The sequence below is a fragment of the Psittacula echo genome (genome assembly GCF_963264785.1).
Source record: "Psittacula echo genome assembly, chromosome: 3".
NCBI classification, from domain to species: Eukaryota; Metazoa; Chordata; class Aves; order Psittaciformes; family Psittacidae; genus Psittacula; species Psittacula echo.
In genome coordinates, this window is record NC_137736.1 from 74467435 (window position 1) to 74482612 (window position 15178).

At 41.0% G+C, this 15178-nt stretch overlaps 1 protein-coding gene across 1 annotated transcript in view; it reads right to left on the reverse strand.

Moving 5' to 3' along the window:
• GPC6 (glypican 6) overlaps positions 1-15178 on the reverse strand; it is a gene marked incomplete at both ends in the record, with an annotated part of 729163 nt that overhangs the window by 152762 nt on the left and 561223 nt on the right.

Below are 15178 nucleotides of genomic sequence, written 5' to 3' on the forward strand. Positions count from 1 at the left end.
TCACCCTGTAAAGAGTCCTGGGTATATCTCCCGAAACAGATGATTCCCCAAAGAATAATAACCAGTGTCTGTATGGAGGCATTATGTCAAAGGACTCTATTATTAATGAGATAAAACTGATGTTGTGTAACAATCAATACACGCAGTTAAAGAGATTTGTCCAGGCTTATAAATGTTACAAATCCAATTATTTCAGCAAATGTAAATACGGAGATATAAATATGCTAAACAGTTCAAAGTTCTTTGATGAAAGCTAAAACTAATTTGTGTGCTATAATATACAGTCTTGTTGAATGCAATGTGAACTGTAGCAATCTTGACCAGAGTTTAAAGGCATCCAGTCACTGAAATGTTCATTAGAGCATTATCTCAAGAGGCAGTTCTGTTTGCTAGAATGATCTTTTTTAATTAGTGAATTACAGAACCACATAAAAAACCTTCAGCTGTCATTGCCTTCTGCTTACAGGACATCTTCATACTGTCTAAGAACAAAATTGCTCTGTAATTGTGTTCTCCACTGCAAACAAGCAAAAGATGTACCTCATAAATTCTCTAGCAGTTCTTATGATGTGTCAAAATAATGATAAAGAAACAAACACCTTACATGTTAGTATGATCAAGGGGTTTTTTTGTGTCTTTTAGAATCTTTTAATGGTAGCTATTTTGTTAAGAAAAATGACAAGGCTGTTGATGTCATATGATCTCTGTGAAATTGAGGTGGCCTTCACCAAACACAAATATCACCCACATAAGGCTATGGCTAAAAATAAGGCAAAAAAACCCAACCCGTGGAAGACGGAAAAACATTCATTCTGTCCTGAAACTGCAATTCCACTTGATCAAGCACTGAACATAGACTTGTCCTAGTACTCTTACATCAACAGGAATATATTCCAGCTAGATTTTTATAATGTCTTGTTTGTGATTAACTCTTCTTTTGACTTGATTAATCATAGCTCAGTGTCAGAATGACTGTCTCTTGCACTTTTATTGTCATGTGATGGAGAGAAGCTGGGGATATTTTACCAATAATTATCCATTCAACCAATTACTTCTGCTCATTTAGAAAATGGTACAAAAGTGACAAAAAATAGTAGCTTCTAGAAGAATATTATTTCCATCTCCTGATCATGAAACAGACTGATCTAAGCCTGTGTATATCTGAAAATTTTGGCTATAACATGAGACTGCAAAAGGGCATTATGTGTAAAGATCATCAAAGGGTGTGCAAGGTTTACATGATGAGGTTTGGGGAACCAGTTAAGTAAGTCTAAACAGTCATTCCATCAGTCACTGAGTGTGCAGTAAACAAGGGAGCACAAAACTGCCACTACAGAATTTAGGATAAACAAGTCAGCACTTCTGAAATACTGTTAGCATGCAGATAAGCAATAGATGCTTAGCTCAATAGGTTATCTGAATGCAAACACCCAGCCTGTAACTTACCTGCACTACTGACTGTACACAGCTTGAGCAGAGCTGTGAAAACATCAATTCACATATGCCTGTTGCAGCAGAAAAACAAATACATGAACCAACCAACCAGCCAACACCACAACTCAGATAACAGCTATTTTTTTCCGTCATTATCAATATATGTATGCCTTAACTGACTAGAGAGTGAAGGAAAATCAGTCACACCAAACTGTTTTCTGCATTAGTTTAGAATAAATGCACAGTGACTCCAGGAAAAAAAAAAATAAAAATAGTAGAGCTGGAGAATTCAAATAAGAAGCTGATAAAAAAGTAAATGATCCATAAAATGCCCTGGAAAAACAAACAAGGGTAGAGGGAAACAGATCTGCAGCAGTGTAAGGGAGGAAGCTGAAGGAGCTGGAGACCACACACACTTTTATTGTCTCTTTTTTTACTTCCTGGGGCTGAGTGACAATTTACAGTGAGAGGTAAGCCTAAGTATGCCCCACAAAGATGACAGTGCAGATGTAATGCCACCCTAAGCAAGTGGCACTTTTCTTTTCAATTTTGAACATTTCTCTGCCAAAGACACATTTTAAAGGAATTGCGTTTTGTTTCTCCTCTTAGAAACTCAGCAACTCAAAAAATCATAGAATGGTTTGGGTTGGAAGGGACCTTGAATATCATCCAGTTCCAACCCCCCCTTGCCACAGGCAGGGACACCTTCCACTAAGATCAAGTTGCTCAAAGCCCCATCCAACCTGGCCTTGAACACTGTCAGAGATGAGCATCTACAGCTCCTCTGGGCAACTCTTCAAGTGTCTCACCACCCTCACAGTAACGAATCTCTTCCCAGTGCCTGACTCCCCACAGAAGCAGTCAGCACAGGGATTAGGAGGAAAGGACCTCAGTTCAATTCAGCTGGTCAATACCAAGATCAGAAACATATGCACACAGGCAGGTCTTCCTTCTGATAATCATCTTTGCTTTCATATTTTAATGAATAATGACTACATGAAATTTTGAGGATGAAATGTAAATGATATTCTAATAAAAACCGTGTCACAGGTCAACAGCTTCATGGACATAGGGGAAAAAAATCATTAACTGCTTGACTACTAATGTTTGGATTGAACTAAATGAGGGTTCAGTTTTGAGGTCAGTTAAAATGCTGCTGCATCTTTACCTTAGTCATTCTTGAATTAGTAGCTACATCTCCTTAGCACAAGCATTTTAAGATAAGCTTTTTTGGCAGTCTCAGATACTGTACTGTTATACACAGTGATGTAAAGGAAACTAGTCTTCCATACAAGACATAATTTCCAACTCTTTCTGGTCTTCTCATCTGTCACCAGCTGCTGAAAAAAATTTAGTGGAAAGCAGAGCTTAGCAATGCAAGTTTTCATCCACTAGTGCCCATTCCCCTAATTTTCAGGCCTTTGGAAATAACAAAGAGGCAGAATGAAAAAATCAGTACTTCTTCTGAATTAAAGGTTAAATGTGAAGATATTTTTGATAAGCATGGTCTTACAAAAGTCACTCTGTCACTACAGAATTTGTAGTATTTTTCTCATTTGCCACATGCCCACTCATGATACTGCAAAGGATTTTTTTTAAACTTGACTGTTGAGAAGACTTTAAGAACTTCAGCAAATGACAAATCAGAGCAAGGGACTGCACTAGTGAGCTGGATTTCAAAATAATTTTCTTCCTTTCCTGCTGTATGGCAGCAGCCACGGTATCTGGCAGCTCTCAATTTACTAAGAGTTTAATAAGTCTTGTTAAGAACAATACGTCTAAACCATTTGATCACCTATACTGCTTAACTCATAGTTCAGTTTCCTACCTATGATGTGGATTATTCCAACAATCTGTCCCTTAGACAGTTCTAAAACATTTCTTGAAAGATATTTCATTCTGCTGTCCTTTCTGAAAGTCAATACTTTTTGAGATTGAACTGCACCAGGTTTAATCTCCTCCACGCAACACTCCTCCAGCCAGCTTTACGCCCTCGGACATCCCTACATGGCAGTTGATACATCACTGCTCATGCAAAACAATAATTTTTCATGCTATAGAAATATCACAAGGTTTGTATAGAGTCCTCAAATCATATCAGACACGGCACTGAGACACACAGAATTTGAATCCTAAGGACAGAGGAGCATCAAATGAAGTCTAGAGCCTAATAGCATGTCCTGCAGACAAGGCCTGTCTTCAGTGAATACAGCTACTACTGAGCACGAGAAATCCAAGCCAATCCATGCTTGGCTTCTTCAGCAGTGACAAGGCCCAAGATAACTCTGCCCCTATTTTAATAGAGTTTGCTCAATGAGCAGCAACACAGGCCCCGTCAAAACCATGAGAAAAGCTGATCAACTCGACCTCTCTTCATTTTTAAAGTTTCTTTCTTAGGAGCACTTTGCAAGTTTTTTTCTTTGAAGTAGCAGACCTATGACCTACAGCCCAGAGAGGTCTAGTATCAGTGGTTTACTCATGCAGCTTTCCTCTTCTGGGAGTCTCTTGATGTGGAGGTCAGATACATCTTTGCATGATTCAGAGGGGAAAAAAAAAAGGAAAGGGCTTGCTGTTATTCCTGCTTTTCCATAATTCTCATGATCAGTGAAACAAGCAATTTTATCAAGGCAACTGTTACTTGGTGAATCAAGAAGCATGACAGATAGTAAAGCATGTTTAAACACAGATATCTGCACAGAAAGAGTGATCTTCCCTGTTTTTCTTTCATATCTATTTCTGCGAATACCTTTATAGTATCTTTCTAGTACAGATTTAGTTGCTATTTCCTCAAATAACCTAAATTTTACTACATAAAATATACAATTGGGAAAAAAAAAAAAAAAAGAATAGACTTCCAGGGTAAAACTGGAATTTTCTTCAGTGCAACAGAAGGTCCTTCAAAGAGAACCAAGATGATTTAAGCAGCAGGCACAGAGGCAATTGCCTTGGTCCCTACCAATTTAGCAGTGTATCCCATCTATAAATTCCATTTAAACTCAATCCAGACTTCATAAAAAAGGTAAACAGTAGTTTAGTTCAGATATTTTAATGGAGCTCTACAGTGATTAAACTTTGAAGGAGTGATTATTTTTGTTTTTATAGTAACAGGAATTGTATTTCTTATTTTATTACAGTAAGTCAAAAAATTAGGAGACAGACATTACTTCAATAGCTAGTGTCCTATGTCTGGAAAGAATCAGCAGGCCATTAAGGTAATTACCATACTCATTTGGGATCCTTATAAGCTCTTAAATAGTCTGTCATTAAGATATATACAGCACATCTCTTTAATAAGATCTCTTGATTTGATGAAACCCTTATTAATACCATCCAAGGTCCCAAATGAACACCTCCATTTTATGTGAGTGTTCTGTTAAAGATTACTCTAGTGTCACTGACATTGCTTTTTGTATAATTAGGCTTGCATGCGGATTCTCTTGAATTTTCGAGACAGTTAAGCAATAGTGTGTACGTACGGATGCGGTGCATCTCCCTTTACAGAAGCAGCTGCTAGCATGAAAATAATGTATTTCTTTTCGATTTTGTTTTTAAGTTGGTACAGATTCTGGTTCATCTACAATTATCCAAAGAGGAGAAATTGTTTCCAGTGTTTTTATAGCAAAAGCATGCCACACTTTATAAATCTATATTCCAAAGCAACTTATTTCTAGTAGCTACGTCCTTTTGTTCCTCCTGTTCTGCTCTGATACAATTACTGCACTGCACTTTGTAATGGGAAGAAAAAAATGCACTAATACTCATTCACCAGACTGGAGTTTATATTAAGAACAGGTGGATGCCTCTGTTGTCTGGTGGTTAAGCACTATATCCCAGATACAGCCCTATTAGTCCAAGTTAAAAACGATTGCTTGATCTGGAGGGCAGAAGAAAAAGTGAAAGCTTGAATAGATAAACATATGCTACTTACAGATGTTAAAAACAGAAGGACCCCTCTAACCCATTGTCACAGCTGTGATGTGTGGAAGTGTCAAGCTGTCTGAAAGCTGTCAGAAAGACCTGACAGAGGCCATGAATGCTGGTATTTCCCAAAAATCAGATACTGGATGCATGTCTTGATAATTAAACAAGCATCAAAAATTTCCCAGTCCTCCTATCCACATGAGTTCATCACCTTTAGAAATGCTATCATTTCAAGTCACATGTCCAGCATTCAGCACATCCTAAAGAGGTTGTTAAGAATCACATGCAAGTAGTGTTGAAAACCTGGCCACTTGTTTATACACTTTAACAAGACCAGGACTGTTCTAAATACCTCTTTATATTCACCTTGTGAAACAAACTGTTGTGGTATATAAACCTTAAAATGCTGTTGAGAGGGAGAGGGAGAGAACTGAGGGAGAGCATGAGAATTTCTAACACCTTCATGTTGTTTGATGACAAAATCTCTATGAGAGAATACTCCAGGAAAAAGTGTTCACTTTAGGATAGTTTTTATGGTCCAGGAAGTTTTTATAGCTACTGTGATTTAAAAATGAATTAAAAGTTACAATGTATTCAATGCGATTTTAAACACCATTAGTCCAGACATTATTTGTGGAGTTCTGCATGGGAAGGACTTATTTTCTTATTGCCTGTCATTCAGAGGTACTTTTGGGTGCACTGAAAATTTTCCTTATCCTTTCCTTCCTTTTTTTTTTATTATAAACTACAAAAACATTTGTCACCAAGAAGAAAAATATGGACGATAAAAAATATATTTTATCAATATACTTAAGATGAGACAGTTTCCTAATTCTCTCTGAGGTGTGCCCGATGTTTGCTTTATTCATTCTGCATAACTTCTGAAGGGTTAAGACTCATGCAAAAATGGGTAGATAATTCAGAACGTGGAGGAGAAAGGGAATCTGCCAACCTGACACAAGTAAAACCTAGGAGAACCATGTAACTAGACTGCAGTCAACACATCTGTCCACCACTTTTATCCAAGCAAACACACTTCATGGGCCAAGTGGCAATATCCCCATTCCCTTAAAGAGATCCTCTAGGATCTGCTGAAAATGGATGTCATGGAGGTTTGCTTTAATTGCAAAGCAGGACCAGTGGCAATCACCACAGTCCTGTTGAAAACATTATGAAGGATGGATTTAGGCAATTTCACTAGCCCTGAAACAAGCAGATTATGCTAGACATCATGATTTCTGAAAGAGTTCCCAGAGGATGACTGCCTTAGCTTGTTTCTCAGTTCTGTAGGGCCCTTGCAAAAGAAGAGAAACCCATTCAAATGCTTTATCTGGCAAACAATTAGGGTAGCTTATTGTATATGAACTGGTTCAACTTTTCTACTGTTCAGTGCTATTTGTTCTCTTGAATTCTTTACTATTTCTAAGAATATTGCCACAATTTAGAAGTAAAAAAAAAAAAAAAATTAAAAAGAGACAAATGATCATGACTAGTAATATAAATAAACTTTTGTGATGGAACTTTTCTTCCAGTAATGCATCTGCAAAATCTTATACTAAATCAGGTTGGGATTATTCAGTTGTTTAAAAAAACCTAATGTGCTTCCACGTTGCTGGGCTTAGTCTGAGCATTCATTTTTTTCCTACTGTACTTCTGCATTCTCTTTTTACTTCCACCAGCCACACCAAAACAGCAACAAATACCTTAAAAACATTGCATTTTTTAGGCATGAACTGCTGTGTGGGTGCTTAGCTGCTGGCTCGGGTCAACCCACAACATGAATTAATACTAAACTAGGGATCCCATAAATGAAAATCATGGTCTTTAATGGAATCACAGAATTTCTTAAGGGATAGCTCTTTTTTTCCCAAACACATACGCCCTATAAATTTTAGGACTCTAAAAGTAAAATAAATACAGTTAAAACTCCTGTATCTTGAGAACAGTAAAGAAAATTAGAGTTCAGGTTCCGTTTGACAAGCCATTTGCAATTTGCAATACTGCACTGGTGAACCCACTTCTTTTTAATTAAAATGGGCATTTCAACATTAAATAAAAGCTCTACTGGGAAGAGTTCATGTAGTGCTGACAGAATACCTTTGAAAAGTATCAATTTACAGGTGAAAGGATAAATATATGTTAGAACTACGGAAAGGTAGTCAGGAACAGAAAGAGAAGTGTTGCCAAAGCTATAGTGGGTTGCAATTATAGTAACCTAACAGCTCTATTCCCTTTAGTCCAACTCCCTGTGCTACAGTCAGTTTACTCCTACTGGAAAAATAAGTATTAGTTTCTAGTGCTATAAGGTGGTGTTATGTTAATAGGAAAATAATAAATATTACAGCACTTTATTTAATTTTGGACTTAACAGGGGCCAATTTTAACTTTGGCCCCTAGAAAGTACTCATAGATGGTCACAAAGCACCAGATGTTACCAGAACTTTGATTTTGTTTTGAACAGTTCGTCAATATACACTTTTGATGTTGTCAGTATTTCCGCTTGTTCTACCAATTAAAAAATATATACTAGCACTTCAAAATAACATGCACAGTCACGGCTGCAATTTGGTTTGAGGAAAGTACGAGTTGGTATACTGGACACTTTCCTAAGTTAAGAAACACTTTTTGCTTTTAGAAAACCTAGAAGTGTTAAGCCTCTCTCCCCTCTCTGTTTCCAGTTTGAAGCTGATTAATGCACATTAACAAACATATACTGTATTCTGTGAAGCCATTAAACAGATGTTTGCAACTTAAGGAAGTATTCTTTAGACTTGACTTGATTGAGACACGGAATCTATCCCAGTGATTGTCTTTAAGAAATTAAATATTAGAAACCTATTACAAGTTTGTCACTGAAACCCCATGAGTGTTTTACAGCCAAAGTATAGGAGAAATTTGCCATAAAAAAGCTTTTCCTTCTTCAGTTTTTCCATATCGAGACTGTCCAAGAACTTAGCTTGGAAAATGCTCTTAATTTCTGTGACTATGAGAAGAAATACAAGCTATGTTCTGGCAGTGATTATAGGAGAGTGGTTCCATAACTCAGCTGTTCCTTCCAGAAATGTATTCAAAATGAATTTTGTTTTACAGATATAAAGGGAGCAAGGGGGGACAGTCATAGAACACCTGCAAGCAAAGTGAGTATGAAAAAACAAACCAACCCAGAAAGTGACCATTCTGGAAATTAGAGCTCAAGGGAGGTATGCAACACAAACAGAACTTGGAAGTGGGGTTTACAGCTTTCCGAATGAACGAAGACAAATGAGCCAGAAAGGCTCCATTCCAAGAAAATAAACCAGCCTAGTCTAACAAACCATTTACTTAGCTTTAAACAAAAGGGTCAACTTTGAGACATTGCTGGAAGGATACTTATGTTTACTGTTTAGGTCTGTGCTGGACCTAGGAAAGTGGTAGTATGTGAAGGATCCAGCCCTTCTGAAGCTGCATTGAAGAGCAGTGCAGCACCAAATAACAAATTCCTGTTGCAGACTCAAGAGCTTGAAAATCAGGAAATTTCATAATTTAGGTTATACATAAAACTTTACATCTACTTCTGCCCCTGTGTACATGTGATGCGACCACTTTTAATGCCATGCCCACACATTATTTTTCCCAAAGGATGCCTGTTTCACCTAATATGCCCAATGTTTAATGCTCAAGATAATCTGTTAGGAAGTAGTTTTAGTATTTTTGTGAAATTATAATTCAGTCTTTTACAAGCTTTTCAATCCACCACTCATGAGCCTGTGGAAGCCTGTGATCAATCACTTCATCTACAATACTACTTTATATATTCCACAGCTGGAGAAACAGAAAGTCTTTTGAAGGCAACATAAGGGCTCCGTGGGAAATGAAGATTTATAATTCAGGATCACCAGGCATGTGTTCTGACATGATACATTTCTTTCAGGTGGATGAACACAAGGATGCCCAGATGAGGTCAGACTATATGCTATCACCCTGTTTCTGACCTTGTGACTCAACAGAGAAGTCTGTGAAGACAGGACAAGCAGGTACTGACAGAAATACATTGTAAGTATTGCAATATTTTCACTATTTCCCTTGAAGCTCCGGAGAGGAGCCTCCAGCCCCGCAGCGAGGTGAAACCCCGCGTGCAGGAGCCTCCGCTCTGAGCAGCGAGAGCCCCTGGGGAGCCTCGATCCCGCGCCAGGCCTTGCCCAGGAGCCGCAGCTCCGCTGAGGGGAGCAGGGACTCACAGGGGGCGGTGCCAGGAGGGACGGCCCCGCCCTGAGCGGGGAAAACCCGCCCCGGGGAGCGCGGGAACAGCGCGTGGCGCGGCAGTCAGGGCGTGGCACGGCGGTTGGCGCCGGCAGCGCGAGCGAACTAGGGGCAGGAGGGGGAGCGCTCGCCTCAGGGCCAGAGCCCGGTCTGGGAGTTCTGCTCTGGCTGCCCCAGTGGTGGCAGCGTCGGCACCCCACTCTCTCTCTCCTGTGGCACCCCATACATGTCTGAAGGAGAGTAGATGAGGAGTGCAGGTATACTTCTGTCAGGGTCCAGAGGGTGTTCATAGGCCTCAATGCCTGGGACCAGCCTTCCTTGGGACCTGCACTGCAGACAGCCTCTCAGACCTACAACAGAGCTTGTCATGCAGAACTATATGCATGACATATCATAGCTGTTCTGTCCTATTCTGTTCCATTCCGTTGTCTTTTGTTATATTCTATTCCATTCCATTCCATTCCATTCCATTCCATTCCATTCCATTCCATTCCCTGCACTCACAATGAATTGTATGATAAGACCATTATTTACCTGAAGTGCCGATGGGTTTTCAGCACCAAAACACTTTCAAAGATGTAAATCAGAAAGGTTACAGGTGGAAAGAGTATTTTATTTATAAATAAAGTGATTTTATCTTAGTTTAGTTTAGCTTAGCTTAGCTTGGTTGATTTTAGCCTACTCCAGTTTAGTTTAGATGATATTTTCTTCTCCTAAATCCGTCAGAGCGGTGCTGTGGTGGTTCGAGAGCAGTGCAAGAACCCAGCCAGAATGGGCCAGGGAAGACCTGACAAGGGGTGGTGCTCAATGCTACAGAGGACAGGCAACAATCCCGGGGCCACACTGGGGCCACCCTGGGAGTCCAAAACGCTGCCTCCCCCCGGATGCGGGGCACGAGGGCCAGCGGCGTGGAGCACGAGCCACTGCCTTTGGGCCACAATAACCCAAAGGAGCCCCATGAAGGGGCTGTGCTCGGCTGTGGAGGAAGGCAAAAAACCCCAGGGACACTTGCTAGTCCACCTGGGGGAAAAAAGCTCTTCCCCCCCCAGCTGCAGGACACGAGGGCCACCTTCGTGGAGCATGAGCACCGGGCGATAACCAAGCCAGAATGGACCGAGGAGCCCTGACAAGTGGTCATGCTCAGTGCTCAGAGGAAGGCAAAAAACCCCTGGGGACCAGTGCCAATCTGCCCCAGGGGAAAATTCCTTCCTGACCCCATTGCTGGCGATCGGCTACTCCCTGAGCATGTGAGCAAGACCTGCTCCTGGTCCATGGGCTGGTTATGGCTCTTGGGGGACACTGGCACTGCCTTTTCTGCCTCCACCTGAAGCCATCTCAGGGGCTTCCAAGAACAGCAAAATAACCATGGCCTGATCAACCCTGGGGGCAAGAAGCCTTCCTGTGCCTGGCAGTGGGGGAGGGCACTGAGCCATCTGTGGACCCTATTCCTTATGGCTGCTGCCACTCTCTCCCCAGAAGGTGAGGATGGTGATCTCCCCACAGACTGAAGCAGGATTTCCATCCATCTGATGAGCTGCGAGTGTGGCCCCTCCAGGAGCTGGAATTGCAGCAGAGAACCCCCCGCAGCTTCGGGCAGTCTTCTTGCTTCTGCCCCTCCAAGTAATTCCACGAGTGCCTCAAGGAATTCCTCTCGGGTGCCTTCAGGCTGCCAGCTCTGTCCTGGTGGCAGCGCCGGGCACTCTGGCAGTGGGACACGGGAGGACGCTGCCTTACACTGCCCCAGAGCATTGTGATGCTGCGTTACCGGGTGGTGGCACTAGGACATGGGGGTGACGGGGCCTCCACAGCCCTGCCCAGTGCAGCCCTGCTGCTGCTGCCCCTTTGCCCAGCACCCCTTGCAGAAAGGCCTTTGGGGTGCTGGCCCTGAGGCAGTGCCTGTGCCCAGGAGGCCCCAGGGATGTCCCTGCTCATGGTGGCCACACACTGGGCGCTGCTGCGGGGTGTCCCTGTAAATTAATCTGTGTGTTCAGACTATATCAATAAAACGTTTATACCACGTACAGTTATTTGACTGTGGCAATCCCAGAGGTGAAAGAAAGGGGTTTTGGTTCCCTCTGCATGAACTTGGCAGAAACGCAGAGAACATACAGGATTTCCTCACCATTCCTTATCAATACACCAAGTGGCATTTGCTGCTACGCTGCTTATGGTGAGGTCTTCTTCTTGGAAAGAAGAAGAATTCCCAAAATCTCTTCTGCATTTGTTACACAGGGTGTTTAGATATTTGCCTGTGTTTATTATCATTCATGTGCCTAGTCTGAGGGTTTACCTCTTGTATTACTACTTGAACGCAACACTTCGCTGACTGCTGCCTAATTCCATGTTCTTGATTACTCAATAAAGTGTTCTGGTTCCAATTCAGTTTAAACCATGTGGACTAAGCAGCTTTTCCCTGCAACATTCAGCAAAAACAAGTAACTGACTCAGTTATGTAGAACAGTTTTAAACTTAGAGTTTAAACTCAGTGTTTAAACTCAGTGTTTAAACTCAGCTAAGTATCACATGAAGATACTGCATAGAGGACAGGGATTTAGCAATTGGCAACAAATCCCCCCAGCACATTTGTTCAAATCCTTGAAATGCAGAACGGCTGCTGGTCTCTCTCCCATGGGCTTATTTCTTGAGTGGTCTGTTGAGGGAGGGAAGGGGAAAGTCACTGAGTTTGTTACTGAAGATGCTGGTGTAGGCTGCAGAAGACAGCTCCAGCCGGGTTCCTGTCTGAAATGAGGAAATATTTGTGCCTGTATGAACAGACTGTTCTTTTAGGCAAAGCACCTATGTTTTTAACATACAATACTAGAAAATGGTGCTGCCTCTGCTCAGTTCTGATAGAAAGTGAGCATAATCACCTCTTGTAAGTTGGGGCTGCTCAGCCTGGAGAAGAGAAGGCTATGTGGAGAGCTCATAGCAGCCTCCCAGTATCTGAAGGGGGCCTACAAGGATGCTGGAGAGGAACTCTTCACTAGGGACTACAGTGATGGGACAAGGGATAATGGGTTCAAACCTAAGCAGGGGAAGTTTAGGTTAGATATAAGGAAGAAGTTCTTTACTGTGAGGGTGGTGAGGCACTGGAATGGGTTGCCCAAAGAAGCTGTGAATGCTCCACCCCTGGCAGTATTCAAGGCCAGGTTGGACAGAGTCTTGGGTGACATGGTTTAGTGCGAGATGTCCCTCCCCATGACAGGGGGGTTGGAACTAGATAAGCTTGCTGGCCTTTCCAACCCAAACTATTCTGTGATTCTGTGATTTTTTCTGATAATCTTTCATCCTGAAGTGCTGTCTGATTCTGGGACTTCCTGATCTATAAGTGGTGGGCTTTTTTACCTAATAGCTATCAAATTTATTATATATAAGCGTATGTATCAACATATGGTTAGACTCAGTAATCATGTAGAGAGCTCTGAAGGTTTTATTGCCAGTATGCCGCTTGTGAGTTATTCCGGTCATCCCAAACAAGTGGCAAAACTTTTACAGCAATATTCACTATTATATTTCAGTTATGCCACAGACAGTATATCACAGCAACAACATTAAAGAAAAAAAGTTTAGCAAGCTTTTAAAATAAAAATAGAATGTTGTTATTCCTCCACCTGCAAAGTGAGTTGTCTTGGCTGCCAATAAATCCTAAAGATTTAGGGAACTCTCTGCCTTGGTTACCTGATGCACATATTTAGTGCATGTATTTAGTGAAACTATAATGCTGTCCACTTCTTTTAATGTTCACTACCTTATCTTTGTTGCACAGTTTAGTTTTTAAAATGTGTAAGTATTTATCCATCTTCTTAATGAGATAAAATTCTATTTGGATTACTCACAAATCAAAATTACTTTTTCTGCCACACTGTTATATGTAGTTAGGCTTTAAATTTCACTACCTGCCTTGAGCTAAAATATATGTGAAAGGAGGTGCAAGGTCATCTACACAGGATATTACCATTTATACAAAACAGGAACCAATTCTACCCATATCACACTGTGCTTCCAGTCCTATGGCATTAATAAACCCTGCTTACACACAGTAGTTGTATCAAAACCTATTAAAATGCCAGGGATCACTTATTCAAACAGGGCTTTTATGGTTAATCAGGAAATTTAACATTGATTATACTGCATCTGCTTTTAAATAAAGTAAATGAAATTTGCCCACTTAATAGTCATGATCAATCCCTTTGGGACAGTGAGGGGAATTAACATATTTAATTACCCTGCGATGAATTATCTTTTCACTTGCTTAATATTTAAGACATATCGTATTACTGCAAAAGCTTTCTGAACTTCACAAGAATCCTGGTGTTCCGAGAGGAGGGGGACTGCTTTTATTTCACACTTCCTCAGGATGATGAGTATTTTCTTCCACCCATTTAAAAACATTTGATACTTAGGTTAAGCACTTCAAGTGGGACTGTGTCTGAAAATACTTTGTCACTACTAGACAATGAGGAGAAAGTTTGATTAAGGCACAGGCACACTCTTAAGAGCCCAGTTCCAGGTTTCCAATTTTATGTCCTTTCCCCAAATCCAGCCCATCTGGATTTCTGGTAAAGCTGCAACTGTTGCAGTACTGCCTCTCTGTATGCAGCTATGGAGGTGTACAGAAGCAAGCCCAAGATCAGGACCAAGACCAAATTCACCTCCTCTCCACATTATGTGCTGTGGGAGTGTGTTCAGGGCTGCCCTTGGGATAACTGGGATAGTCCTTGCGAAAAAAATCCTTTCCCTAAAAATCACACTCAGAGTATGTGCATGATCCCAGAGCACTGAGCAGTGTATCTCCTTGTTTTTGCAGTAATCTTGCATAATCAATGCTGGGCAGAAAAGATTGACCACGGTCCTTCCTAGAAAGGCAGATATATCAGCTTAGGAAGAAGCTATGAATCCATAACACAGTCTGCACATCAGGAATGGGGTTTCATCCAGGCCAGGAGTCAGCAGCTCAGCTACCTTGTAGACGTGGAGGTAGTTCATGGCACCAGAACCCTGAGCTGTGCAAGTCTGCCAGTTCAGCCCATGGCCCTGATACTTCTGGATCTCACTGCAGACCCTGCTCCTTCAGAAAGTTTTCTGTGTTGAGCCTTTGCTCAAGGCTTCTGGTCCTGTTGTTCAATTTCCCCCCCTCCTGCGCTGATTCAAAATGAAGGAAAGTGTCTTTTCCCTTTTATAAACTTTTCTGTTTTATGAATACCTCATCTATACTCTCTATACAATTTTAAACAAGGAAAAGAGATTGGAGTTTTTTGTTGGTGATTATTGCTGGATTATTAATTGCCTTTAATTACCATGTAACACCAAGATTAAAATGCATTTTAAAACTTGACACTTCAACTGTATTAGCTTACAACAAGAGTACGGTAGTTTCTAACAATACTATTTATCAAAGGCAAACTGTTTATAAAGAGCTTCTAATTATTAGTGTAATCAATCTTCAGCAAAATTCCATTAGAGAGATATAAGCCCTTGAGAAAACTGCTGATGACTCCTATGAACTTGACCAATTCTGAAAAGAAACCTATTTTCTCTCACTGTGAGCTACCTATATTCAAATTTGATACCTTGATTCTTTAGA